The sequence below is a fragment of the Propithecus coquereli genome, unplaced genomic scaffold (assembly GCF_000956105.1).
Source record: "Propithecus coquereli isolate 6110/MARCELLA unplaced genomic scaffold, Pcoq_1.0 Scaffold56, whole genome shotgun sequence".
In the NCBI taxonomy this organism is placed as follows: domain Eukaryota; kingdom Metazoa; phylum Chordata; class Mammalia; order Primates; family Indriidae; genus Propithecus; species Propithecus coquereli.
Window position 1 is genome coordinate 3,739,331 of NW_012151507.1, and position 12,597 is coordinate 3,751,927.

General features: G+C 36.4%; 1 long non-coding RNA gene across 1 annotated transcript; it reads right to left on the minus strand.

Annotated features, from left to right (window-relative positions):
• Nucleotides 1-5,509: 5,509 nt before the first annotated feature.
• Nucleotides 5,510-6,596, minus strand: LOC105821124. Its single transcript, XR_001138046.1, has 2 exons — nt 6,399-6,596; nt 5,510-5,770 (listed from the first exon to the last, which is right to left on the minus strand). It is a non-coding gene; the product is annotated as an uncharacterized LOC105821124 (long non-coding RNA).
• Nucleotides 6,597-12,597: the final 6,001 nt, after the last annotated feature.

The window sequence follows — 12,597 nt, forward strand, 5'->3', positions numbered from 1 at the left end:
GGCTGCCCTGGAAAAAGTGATATGATATCAGTGAGGGAATTCCAAGAGAAGCCTGACAGGTAAACATTTTCATCTAGCAGAACTCCCAGCAGCTAGGGAAATAATTTTCCTTCCCACCTAAAAGGAGAGGTAGTGTGGTAAAGGTTGGGCTACACAGCCAAGGATGCACTATAAATCCTTTACACACACACACACACACACACACACACACACACACACACACACAGAGTTTTCTAAGAAAATTCTTGAGTCAATATTTGCCAAAATTATGAGGTCACATTTCTCCATCATATTGTGATGAAAAAAAAATTGTCAAAGGGACGACTAAGAACCTTACAGAAAAAAGTTTCTTATCATAACCAAAATGACATTAGGTATAAAAAGTAACCAACATTTAAAAACTAAATTTTTCAGGAACTTGTCTTTTCCTGCTCCTGGGTACCTTAAACCTCACAATTTCTCCCAATTATCTCTACAAGACCCCAAGAGAGGCTCTTACCTGTGTGAAGAATGAGTACACTTATACATGTCTTTGATGGCCTCCTTGTCAAGCACCCTGCAGTTGCCTGTTCCGACAGTGCCCTGCCCTACCAGGTGAAGCGGTCTATGCTGGTGGACAGGTTGGGCCTCAGACTGCAAGACCTATGTTGTAAGATGAGGCACAGAGAGAGCTCTTCTTTCCTAGTCTGGGTTGCATGTTGTCACTGGGCCCTACTGCAGCTCTGCTTGTGCCCAGAGTCTCCAGAAATCTTTCTGGGAAACAGATCCTACAGGTTTTGTCTATAATATCTTTCTATAAAAAGGCTAAAAAACCGGTTCATGAGACCAGGTGGAAAGGAAGACATCATGCCATTGTCCTGGCCATTGTTGTTTACCCTGATTTTCGCTTTTGCGCATAACTCCTCTGCCTCCTAAGCAGTACAACAATACAGTATTGTAACTATATAGCATTTATATTAGGTATTGTAAATAATCTGGAATGATTTAAAGTATACAGGAGGATGTGTGTAGGTTATATATAAACACTACGTCATTTTATATAAGGGATGTGAGCCATCTGTGGATTTTGGTACCCTTGGGGGTTCTGGAGCCAAGCCTTCACACATACCGAGGAACAACTATACCATATCGATTCATGCAAACAGATTCTTGCAGAGATCACAAGTCCATCCTCTCCACAAACCATTGGATTATGGTAAATGGCAGAGCTGACGTTCTGGCTGCAGAGCCCACTCTATTAATCATGCACCTCAGTAGGTAGCTAACAGGCTGCCTCATCAAAAAATTGGTAAAAGCATGGAATCATGAAAATCATACCTTACAACACATTGCTATAGGCAGAATTATGCCCCCAAAATTTATATGTTGTAGTCCTGACCACCAGTACCTTAGAATGTGTCTATGTTTGGCGATAGGGTCTTTAAAGAGGTAATTAAGTTAAAGTGAAATTAGACTGGGCGCTGTGGCTCACACCTGTAGTCTCAGCTACTTGAGCAGCTGAGGCAGAAGGATCATTTGAGCCCAGGTGTTTGAGGCTGCTGTGAGCTATGGTCATGCCACTAGACTACATCTCTAAAAAGAAAAAAAAAAAAAAGGTCATTTGGGTGGGCTCTAATTTAATATAACTGGTGTTGTTATAAGAGACTAGAATACAGACATATACAGAAGGAAGACCAGGGAGAAGAAGACAGCCATCTATAAGCTAAGGAGAGAGGCCTCAGAAGAAACTAACCTTGCTGACACCTTGATCTTGAACTTCTAGCCTCCAGAATTGTGAGAAAATAAATTTCTGTTGTTTAAGCCTCCTAGTTGGTGGTACTTTGGTATAGCAGTCCTAGCAAACTAATACAAATATTTTTATTTTACGTTAAAACATTAAACTTCATTCATTTGCCAATCTTTTGATGAAAGGCTTAGGCATTTATTTTGAATTAGTAGCCACTAACAAGAATATTTAATTTTTTTCTCGTATTCTTGTATTAAAACCCACAAACCACACACAGTATTATCCATGATTTTCACTTCTGGTTTCTTTCAGGTGGAGAGAGAAATTTAAGATAACATGAAGCAACTTACATGCAGGATTTTAGATTTATATAACTTGTTTTCAATCTTTTCAGTCCCAACCGTTTCCTAATTTGACAATCTTTTAGCCAATTCTATTTATCAAGTCTTTGCAAAGCACTTATTGAAACTATTGATTTCTGTAATATATATTTCATCACTTTATATAATATTTAATTAAAACATATAAACAAATAATACAATTGTTACAAACAGGTTAAAAACATACTATTGATAAGCATATAACTCAATTTGTGTGATGTGATGTATATAAGCATACTAGAGAGTATCCTACTAGCTGCAGACTTTGGTAAGCTGTAGGTATCAGTGAATGTTTTACAGAAGGCCTACGGGGTCAGTTAGGGTAGCTTAACAGAGTTTATTCTATATTTAGAAGCAACAGCATGACATTTCCAAAAGAAACATTATTTGAGAAAAAAATCTTCACAAATGCTCTGAGTTTGAGAGTCACAAAACATTGCTTCAGGTGCACTAAAAATGAAGGTGTAATCTTTATAGGTCATTCAGGTCATTTTATTAACACAATTTATTAATTGTGTTAAATCTACTGCACCCTCACTGACTTTGTCTGCTTGTTCTATCAGATATTAAGAGAGATATGTTAAATTCTCTATATCTGTAAATGAATTTATTTCTTCTTTTAATTAAGTTTCTGGTTCATATATTTGAAGACCATGTTCTTAGCTATATAGAAATTTAGGATTATTATATCTTCTTGGTGTATTGCCGTTAAAAAATGTCCCTCAGAACCTATTGTAATTCTTCTCACCTTAAAATTTTCTTTGTATGATGTTAACATAGATATACCAGCTTTAAATTGTTGTTTACATGCTATATATTTTTGTACCTTTTTAATTTCAAATTTTTGTTTAGTTATATTTAAAATGTGTGTCTTATGAGCAGCATATGGTTGTGTGTATGTTTTTAATGCAAATCTGATGACTTTAGTCTTCTAAATTAAATATTTTGTCCATTTATATTTAATGTAATTAGCAGTACATTTGATTTTAAACCTACCATTTTACTGTTTGTTTTCTATTTTATTTTTGTTAATTATACAGGATCCATTATTTTCAGTGGTTACTCTAAATATTACAACATGCATATTTAACTTTAAAAAGACTGATACGAATTAGTACTTTTGCCATTTGCTATAAATGCAAGTACCTTAGGACTTTAACGCCATTATCCCCACCCATACTTTGTACTTTTGAAGTCATATATTTTGATTCCACATGTATCCTTTAACCCCACAAGACATCATCATTATAATTACTTAGATTTACTTCAATACACACAGTCCTTGACTTACAATGGTTCAACTTATGACTTTCTGACTTTAAGACGGTGGGAAAGTGACCATTCAGTATGCTTCTCAACTTATAATGGGATTGCATCCTAATAAACCCATCATAAATTGAAAATATCCAAAGTCAAAAGAGCATTTTCAACTTGCGGTGAGTTTATCAGGATGTAATCCCATCATAAATTGAGGGGCATCTGTATTTATCCTTTCCATTTATTTGCATTCCATTTTAATTTCTTTATTTCTTTCTGTGTTCCCATACTCCCATCTAGGATTTCTTTTTCTACCATTAGGATTGCCATTAGAATTACCTTAGTGAATATCTGAAGGCTCATCTCTTGGCTCTTTCATTGTTTGGAACACCTTGAACTTTCAATTTCTAGCTGCTTATAGCTCTCCAATGTCATCAAAATGACTTTTTACATTTATTCAGCATTTCAAGTTGTATTTCCTGAGTAGACTCTAAAATTTCTTGGTCAAAATTATAGACATTTTAAAGCTCTGAAGTAGTTTTAGCCTATTGTCTCCAGAAAAATTTGGCTATTTACATTCTAATAATTAGGCTTAGTTTTAAGTGACTATCTATATCTTTATTTTTTTTAATTTGAGAAGAAACAGGATAATATTTTTATCCTGGAAAAGATTTTTCTCCACCCATATAGCCATAAAATTTTATTAATGGAATTTTTATTTTATTCTTCACACACAGCAAAAGATCTCTTTGGGATTGATTCAAAATATATTAAATTTCACCCATAAAGATCTTTTATTCCTGGGAACATGTTTCAGTTTATATCCAAGAGGGGGTTCCCATGAAATTCATGTTGTAATCTTAAATTGCAATTGCTTCAATAATTGCTGGAATAAAGGTCTGGTGAGTAAAACCTAGTGAGCAGAAAAGTAACTTAAAATTTTTCACATGGCCTGACATTCCCAAATATATATGGGTCGTATGACAGCGTCCATGCATCTTCTGTTGCCACCCATTAGGAATGTACCATTTGAATATTTTTAAGAAGAGTCACTATATGGCTTGGTTCAGTTCATGAGAGGTATAAAAACTCAGGTTCTGTACTTCATAATGACAGGACCAAATGCTGTGTCCAATGTGGCTGCCTCTTTAAAAAGCTACAAGAATAAGGAGTGGTGTAGGGGCACCTCAACCAGGGAGGCTGACTTCAAATTACCAGACACATCTATTATGAAGTGTTGAAAGGAGAAAGAAAAACAAATAATAAAGTTACAAAATAAAGTTTATTTTATCAAAATTAAAACTGCTTCCTTCCCTCCACTTCAGAGTAACCCTGAGATGGAACAGTCTGAGGATTACATTGCTATAATGCCTTAGCAGCTAGTTTCACAGCAGGAGGTGCCTGCTACAGACAAAATTATAGGGTTAAGAATGTTCACAATTCACTGACCCAATTGGCTGACTATTCCTCAGAGCTTTAGAATCAAATATTTATACATCTAAATGGGAGCAAAGAAAGGAAAATGGTGCATAAAGAGAGTCCCAGAGCATGTATTATTGAAATAACAGATGGAAATATTATATTTTTGAAACATTCTTTCTATAAAGAAATCTTTTGAAGTGTGTTTTGGTAGGATAAACTAAGCCAAAAGTGGAGGAGAGAGGGAGAGAAAAAAAAAGGTTTTATTTGCGAATGTTTGGTGTCAGCAGAGTACAAAGTTAGCACTTCCCCAAAAAAGGCATGTCCCAAATTGCACTGCAGCACAATGTGTTTGCAAAGTCTCTACTTCACATAACATTCCCAGGGGAGAAATAATTTAGAATTCACTTGATTAATGCTGCTCAGTTTGTGTGTAGAGTCTCTTGAACCTTGACTTCTGACATCTTTGCAGAGGGTGTACGTCCTCTCACCATTGAATTATTCATGTTTCCTGAAATGATTGAAACCCAAGTTAAGACTCAGGACATCATCTCAAAAAAGCTGTTGGCCACCTCATACTTGCTGAGATTTTGGTAAGAACTAGATTTCAATTGTAGATTTTATGCCACATGGTCAATATTGATGGGTTGTCTAATCAGGATTTACAGAATAAAAATGGAGACAAGCAATATAGGGCAGAAAGCAAGAAAAAAGGCAGAAGGCCAAATGAAAAACTCATCACACTTTCTCTGTTTTCCTGTACATAGAAGCCTGTACCCATGACAGAATCAACAGTTCAGAATGATTCTATTGTCTTTCCAGGAAAAATATGCCATTACGAAGCAATCAATTTGAAGTGCTCCATGGTTAGTCCAATTTCTCCATCATCTAGCTCTCAGGACATGGTTCAGTTAGCCGGCTGGTCTCAGCTCTTAAATGGATCTGCCATAGGATGATGTGATTTAATGCATGGCAACTGGCAGTTACTCTGGTCAAAAGAGGAGACAGAATACACAGGAACAAAATTATTTTGACCTTGTATCCAGATATGATCTTTATCTGTGACAGAGATCTGAAGGCAATTCCTATCTGAGTCTATTCTTAGAGGGAGCAAAAAGAAGTGCAGCCCAGGAAAAGGCATAATGATTGGGAAGCAAGAATGAAGAAACTGCCAGTTCTCTTTCCTGTTGAAGTCCAGGCTATTATTGATAGATTTGCTAATCAGGGGACCTAGGTATTGGTAAGAGTTTGGGGATTTGGTGTTTGTATACATGCCCTGAGCACCAAAGGAGAGACAGTTGGCATAGGGTAATCCAGTCATCTGTGACTTCCGAAAAATCACAGTGAGCAGTCAGATGGCAACCTCTGCAAAAAGAAAGAAACAAGAAAGAGAAAAAGAGACAGCAACTCACTCCCACCCTCTGGTGGGGCCACCTCAGAGCGAATCAAGAAAATGCTCTTTAGTGGTGGCTCCTTGGGTGATAGCGTCTGCTCAGGGAATCGACTCAGAGAGGCTCAGAAGCTCAGAGCCCCAGCCGGCAGCAGAGAGGACTCTTGGCAGAGCTGTTTCCTGTACCTCTTTTGATCAGAAGGCTCAGGCTTGGAAAGGTTCTCACCAGTCTTGTGGTTTCCTGGTCGTGCGTCAGTACATTCTGGCTGAAACACTTCACGCCCTTCAGGCCAGCCCCTCCGCCAACCGCCCGCAGCTCGTGGTTGGCTCTCTTCAGCTTTGAACCAGACTCCAAGGACACTGCTGGCGACAGCAGGAGGCTTGAATGAGAGGGCTTGCAGCTGGAATGTGAGCCCTCCCCTCCCGTCACAGGCATCTTAAGGGGGAAACAAATAAGAGTAAAACCAAAAATTCATGGAAGCATAGACTATTAGAATCACTGAGTGGTTCGCACACGATCTCTTCTCCAATGCAGTCTGCAATAAAATCACCCGGGCAACTGGTTAAAATATAATCCTAGTCCAGTCTCAGATCTTCTAAACCTGAATCTTGGAGTGGAGACTGGGAATCTGTGTTTTTGAGACTATCCTTGGCATTTCTTATGCATAGTTACTGTCTAGTTTAATTTACTCAATGTCATAAATTAGGAAACTCAGGCTCCCTCAAATTAATTAACTTTGCCAAGGTGAAACAGGTGGCCTAAATCTCATGTGGTTCTCTTTCCACTGTACCACATTGTTCTCCACTCTTCTTCTTTGTGATTCTGTAATTAGGGTTGGTCTCATGCTTCCTAACTATACAGTCTTCCTGAGCACTTTGATCCCACATATTTCTCTGAAAAGGACCCACTCTGTTTACATAAGGTCACATTCAAATTCCTCAACTCAGGTAGTATTATTAAAAAAAAAAAAAAGTGTAAGTTCAGAACAGCTACCAGAAAAGGTAATGTTCATCTGTTCTTGATGAGAAGGTTTATATAATCTGACCAGAGACACAGGCAGTTTGAATAGTTCACAAATGCAGAAAAAGGAATTCTTCTGACACTTTAGTGAGTGATAATTATACACAGTCATTCAAAATTTCCAGGCTTATTTATAGAACAAGGTTTCTACTGGGTGGTTTCGGGTACAGCACAAAGTAGGTTTAGCAGAAGACCAAAAGATTTCCCAATGAAAATGACTGATTTTCTTCTAGAAGCTAAATGGTCTTAGAAACAATAAATTTTGCAATGCATCAGAACCATCATACGCTGAGTAGCAGCAGGAATGGTACATGCTTTATCATTTCCCTGTTTACAGACCAGAGTTTGGACCATGCCAGGAGTCACAGACTAGCTCAGAGAAGCCATAATACCATGTAATTAAGTACTTATTTGTATATGCATATAAGAAACTTTTCAAAGAATGTAAGCATAAAATTGTGGTTGACAGTACAACTTCTGGAGTCAGATAGATCTGAATCAAAATCCCAGATCTCCCACTTACTACCTGTGTGGCCTTGAGGAAGTTATTTAACTTCTTTAAGTCTTAATATCCTCATCTATAAAATGAAACCTGACAGGGCTCTTAAGAATATTAAAGCATGGTGGGGGTGGGGGGAAAATACTGGGGAAAGGGTTCTGGGTTACTGAAGAAAACAACAGGCAAAGGGAAAAATGCAGACAAAACAAGGTCATCCAAGGAGAAATACATGGAGACTAATGGGGCCAAAAGAATAATAAACTAAAAATATTTGCATCATAATTAACCTAAACTCTCAATCTGAGTTTTGTTACCGAATCCTCAGAGTCCTGCACCCACAGACAAACCCTAAGCAAACGTAGGAGTTTGTAAATATTGTTGAATATGACTAAAATACATGCACTGGATAAGTCCCACAAAGTTAAGGAGTTATATAGGTTTTGTTCACTCCTATACCCAGTGTTTAGTTGTGGAATGAATAAATGGGTTGGTGGGATCTAACAGGGGTCAAAAGTCTTGATACCGCAATATGGGAGGAGGCCATGAATACATAATGAATATACAAATACCTCTATACTTCCGCATGACCGTCCATCCTGTGTGCGGCTATGCCGATTGCTGATGCTGTTGGCCATGACAGCCAAAGGATGAAGGGTAGGTTCTGCTGTAGGAACAAAGTAGGTGCCCTGTTATATTGCTAAAATGCCTTAAACTCTGTATTGGCACCAATGAACCTGGGCAACAACTATTTAGAGAGAAGTTCTGATATTAGTAACAAATTGCCTAATAAATAGAAGGCATTATTGTTATTATCTCAAATTAGATGACATGTCAAGAAAGCCATAAATCTGTCCTAAACATTTCAAAAGCATTGCTACAAGGTAGAGGATACTTGGATAGGTGTGAGAAGGAAATAGCAATTTAACAAATCCTTCTTGTACTAGAGTTGAAGTCTAAAGCCATTAAATTGATGGATGGAAGGAAGGAAGGAAGGAAGGAAGGAAGGAAGGAAGGAGAAAAAGAAGGAAGGAGGAAAGGAAGGAAGGAAGAAGGGAGGAAGGAAATTATACCAACAGAGAGAGCACAGGATCGTATACTTACAAAATGTAAGTAAGCTAAAACTTGCAGTTATTTTCTAACTTATATTCTCTTAAAATATCATAAGCTTAGCAAATTAAATTATTCGCTATAAAATGAATCAAACTGTCACAAGGAATGAGAGAAGCTCCCTCTTTACAGCTCACTGCTGTGTGTCCGGTGCCTTAGTCAGTGGAAGTGGTATGGCATGCTGGTTATGAGCCCAAGCTTTGGGTGAGAGGATGAGGGTTAGTTCTGCCCCTTTCCAGTTCTGTGATTTCAGACAAGCCACTTATCCTGACTGTGCCTCAATTGTTTTTATTTTTCTGCACAAGAAATATAATAAATATATACCTTACAGGATTTTCGTAAAGCTTGAATTTGATAATAAATCCCAGAACCTGGTACATTCTAAAGGCTCAACAAATAGTAACTACCATTTTCATCATCATCATCATCATCCTCATTATTACTGAGATACTGAAATATCTGTTTTATCATTTAAAAATGCATATGTGAGCTGGTGTGGAATATGGAGTTGGGAAATATTTTCATTGCTGGAGCCCCTGGGAGCAAGATCTAAAAGCTCTGTTCCCCTGTGGCAGTTGAGTTGGCTATACTTAGCTTTTATATATATCCTTATGCTTACAAACTACATGCAACTTTGACCATCCTTTGCAATCGACCTTCTGGTTACACACAATAGATTTTACCTTTTGCTGATGGAGCAACTAAGGCAAAGAAAAATGAAATAGTTGGCCTGGGATCATAAAATGAGCCATAATTATCATAATTTCTCAAATCCCAGTCCTGGGTTTAGCCAAACGAACTAGGGTTTCCATGGGGTTTAACAGTGAGTCAACCCTAGAGATATCTGGGACAATTTTAAAACAATCGAAGTATATTTTGCATTTCTTATTTTGTACAAAAGAGTGAACTGAAACAGAGAAATGGAGAATACAAGGCAGTGTAACTAAGGAGGTAAAGATTCTTTTAGGTTCTGCTGTAAAGACAAAGTAGATTTGATTCGAGAGCTATAGAAGGATTATTCTGCCAACAGAGAATGGAAAAAGTGAGGTCAGTTTTAGAGAAAAAATAATTGACATAGTCTGTGCAGCTACTAAGGTGGTTGCATGGAGACCTGAAAATCTTTAAATAAAATAAGAAACTCAGAGAGGCCAGAGAATACAATAGGAAGAACTTGGAAGTAGGAGTAAGGAGACCTGGCTCTGTCCATCACGAATTGAGCTGCTTTATGGATATCACATAGTTGCTAAAATGGGGATTTTTCTCTTAACCTTACAGAATGGTGAAGACACAATACTAATGTTTTAAAAGGTAAAAATAATATACACACATTAGGTATTGTTGAAATTTACTCATTAGGAAACACTGATATTTGATATTACCACCTCCCTCCCCACCAAAAAAAATCCCTGGAAAAAATGCAGCCTTAAATTCCATTCTTCTTTATCCACAATAGATATTTATTAACCACCAGGTACTGGATGTTATACAGGATTCAAAGACCTACAAAACATAAATTCTACCCTTGGAAAATTTAGTTGGAAGATAAAAGATAAAAGGCATATAATTATAGAAAGATAAATCAAGGCATTGTTTGATAAATGAGTAAAAGATTTCTACAGAAGACTACTGTAAAAATTAATTCATGCTGATTAAAGCTGGAATAGAGAAGGAAAGCAAAAGAAAAGGAAGTTGGGTCTCAAATCAGACATGGAGGATTTAAATCGTTAAAATGGAAGTGTGGTGTTTTTTCTATAATGCTGAAGAGTTAGAAATTTACCCTAGAGACACTGGGGAGTACTTAAAAATTTTTGAGTAAGAACAATTCTTTAGGAAGACTCATTTAGCAGAGGCAGTTTGAAAAGAGAATAAAAGCAAGGAAACTCATTAGGAGATAGTTCTGACAATTCAAATACAGAAACAAGGGCCTGAAATACAGTGGTGTCTGTGGGAATTAAAATGAAATATAGTATATGAGAGATTTTTTAGAGACATTTCTCGAAAAAAAATCTACAAAATCTGACAACTGATTCAGTGGAGAAAGTAAATATTAGAATAAAAATTAGGCAAAAGAGACTATGGTTTCAAAGCTCAGTTTGGAAAAACATGGTACCATCTACAGACATTGGATGTCAAAGGAGTATGTATTGGTAACTTTAGAGAACAAAATTTTCAGCACAGTGCTTTAAGAGTGGTACTAAATTAGTACTGGCAGATATACTCAGAGATGTTGCAAGAAATCAAGGGTAGTTTAGAGAAAATCAGAGAGTAGGAACCACAAATTTAGGGCTTTATTTAGCAAATCCCAATTGCCTGTAAATATGCTATCTTCCTTAGAGAGTAAGAATCATCCACCATGACACAGCAGACATATCAACATTATGTGGCTTTAGAAAAATAAAGAGCTAAATTTGCTTAGAAGTATCAAAGCCTAGGTGCCCTAATGTCTTCCAGAGTGTGTGTGGAATACATACCAACAGATTTTCTTTTGTTATAGTACATTCTAAGAATGATGATGTGTTATCCTAATAACTCATGACAAATACCTTAATAACTGTGGTAGGCAGAATAATGGTGCTCCAAAGATGTCCAGATCCTAACCCCTGGAATCTGCCAATATGTGACCTTACATTGCAAAAGGATCTTTGCAGAGGTGACAAAGTTAAGGATCTTGAGATGCAGAGATTACACTGGATTATCCAATAGAGTCCACTAGAATCACGGAGTCCTTTTAAGTAGAAGAGGGAGGCAGGAAAGTCAGAGTCAGGAGAGATTTGAAGATGCTATGCCTTTGAATTTGAAGATTTAAAAAGTGGCCATAAGCCAAGAAATGCAACCCTGGAAAAGGGCAAAAAAACAGATTCTTCCTTAGTGTGTCTAAAATTTGCAGCCCTCTCAATACCTTGATATTAACCCAATGAGACCCTTACTCTTGAGTAACTACTAAAAGAAAATCAAGACATATAGCCAATTAGCCAAAAAAAGAAATATAATGGAATATTTAAATATGCTCAATTAAGACAAAAAAGCCATGAAAATGATAAAAACATACAAACAGGAAAAAGGAAGAAATATTTAAGATAATAAACAAATAACAAGATGAAAGGATTGAACCTAACAATATTGATAATTACATTCAATGTAAATGATCTAAACATCTCAATTAAAAGGCAGAGATTGTCACATTGAATAAAAAAGCAAAACACAACTATACACTGTCTAAAAGAAATGTACTTTTAATATAAAGACATACATAGGTTAAAAGTAAGAATGATTAAAGATATACCATGCAAACACCAACCAGAAAGTTTATGTGGCTATATTAATATCAGACAAAAAATACTTTAGAGGCCATTTCATAATGATAAATGAGTCAATTCATCAAAAAGACATAACAATTCTAAATCTGTATGTACTTAATAATAGCACTTCAAAAATCATAAAATAAAAACTGATTAAAAATGAATGGAGAAATAGAAAAATCCACAATTATAGTTGGATGTAAAAACACATCTCTCTCAGTAATGAGTTGACAGAAAATTAGTCTAGAAAACTTGAACACTATCAACCAGCTTGAAACCTAACTGATATATAGCAACAGTGATAGGATAGGTAAGTTTTTCAAGTATAAATGGTACATTTACCAAGATAGACCAGATGCTGGGACATAAAACAAATCTAACTAAATTAAAAGGATTGAAGTCATACAGAGTATGCCCTCTGACCTCAACAAATTAAATAAAAAATTAATAACAAAAGACATATAAAAATCCCCTGTATTTGGAAATTAAACAATATGCT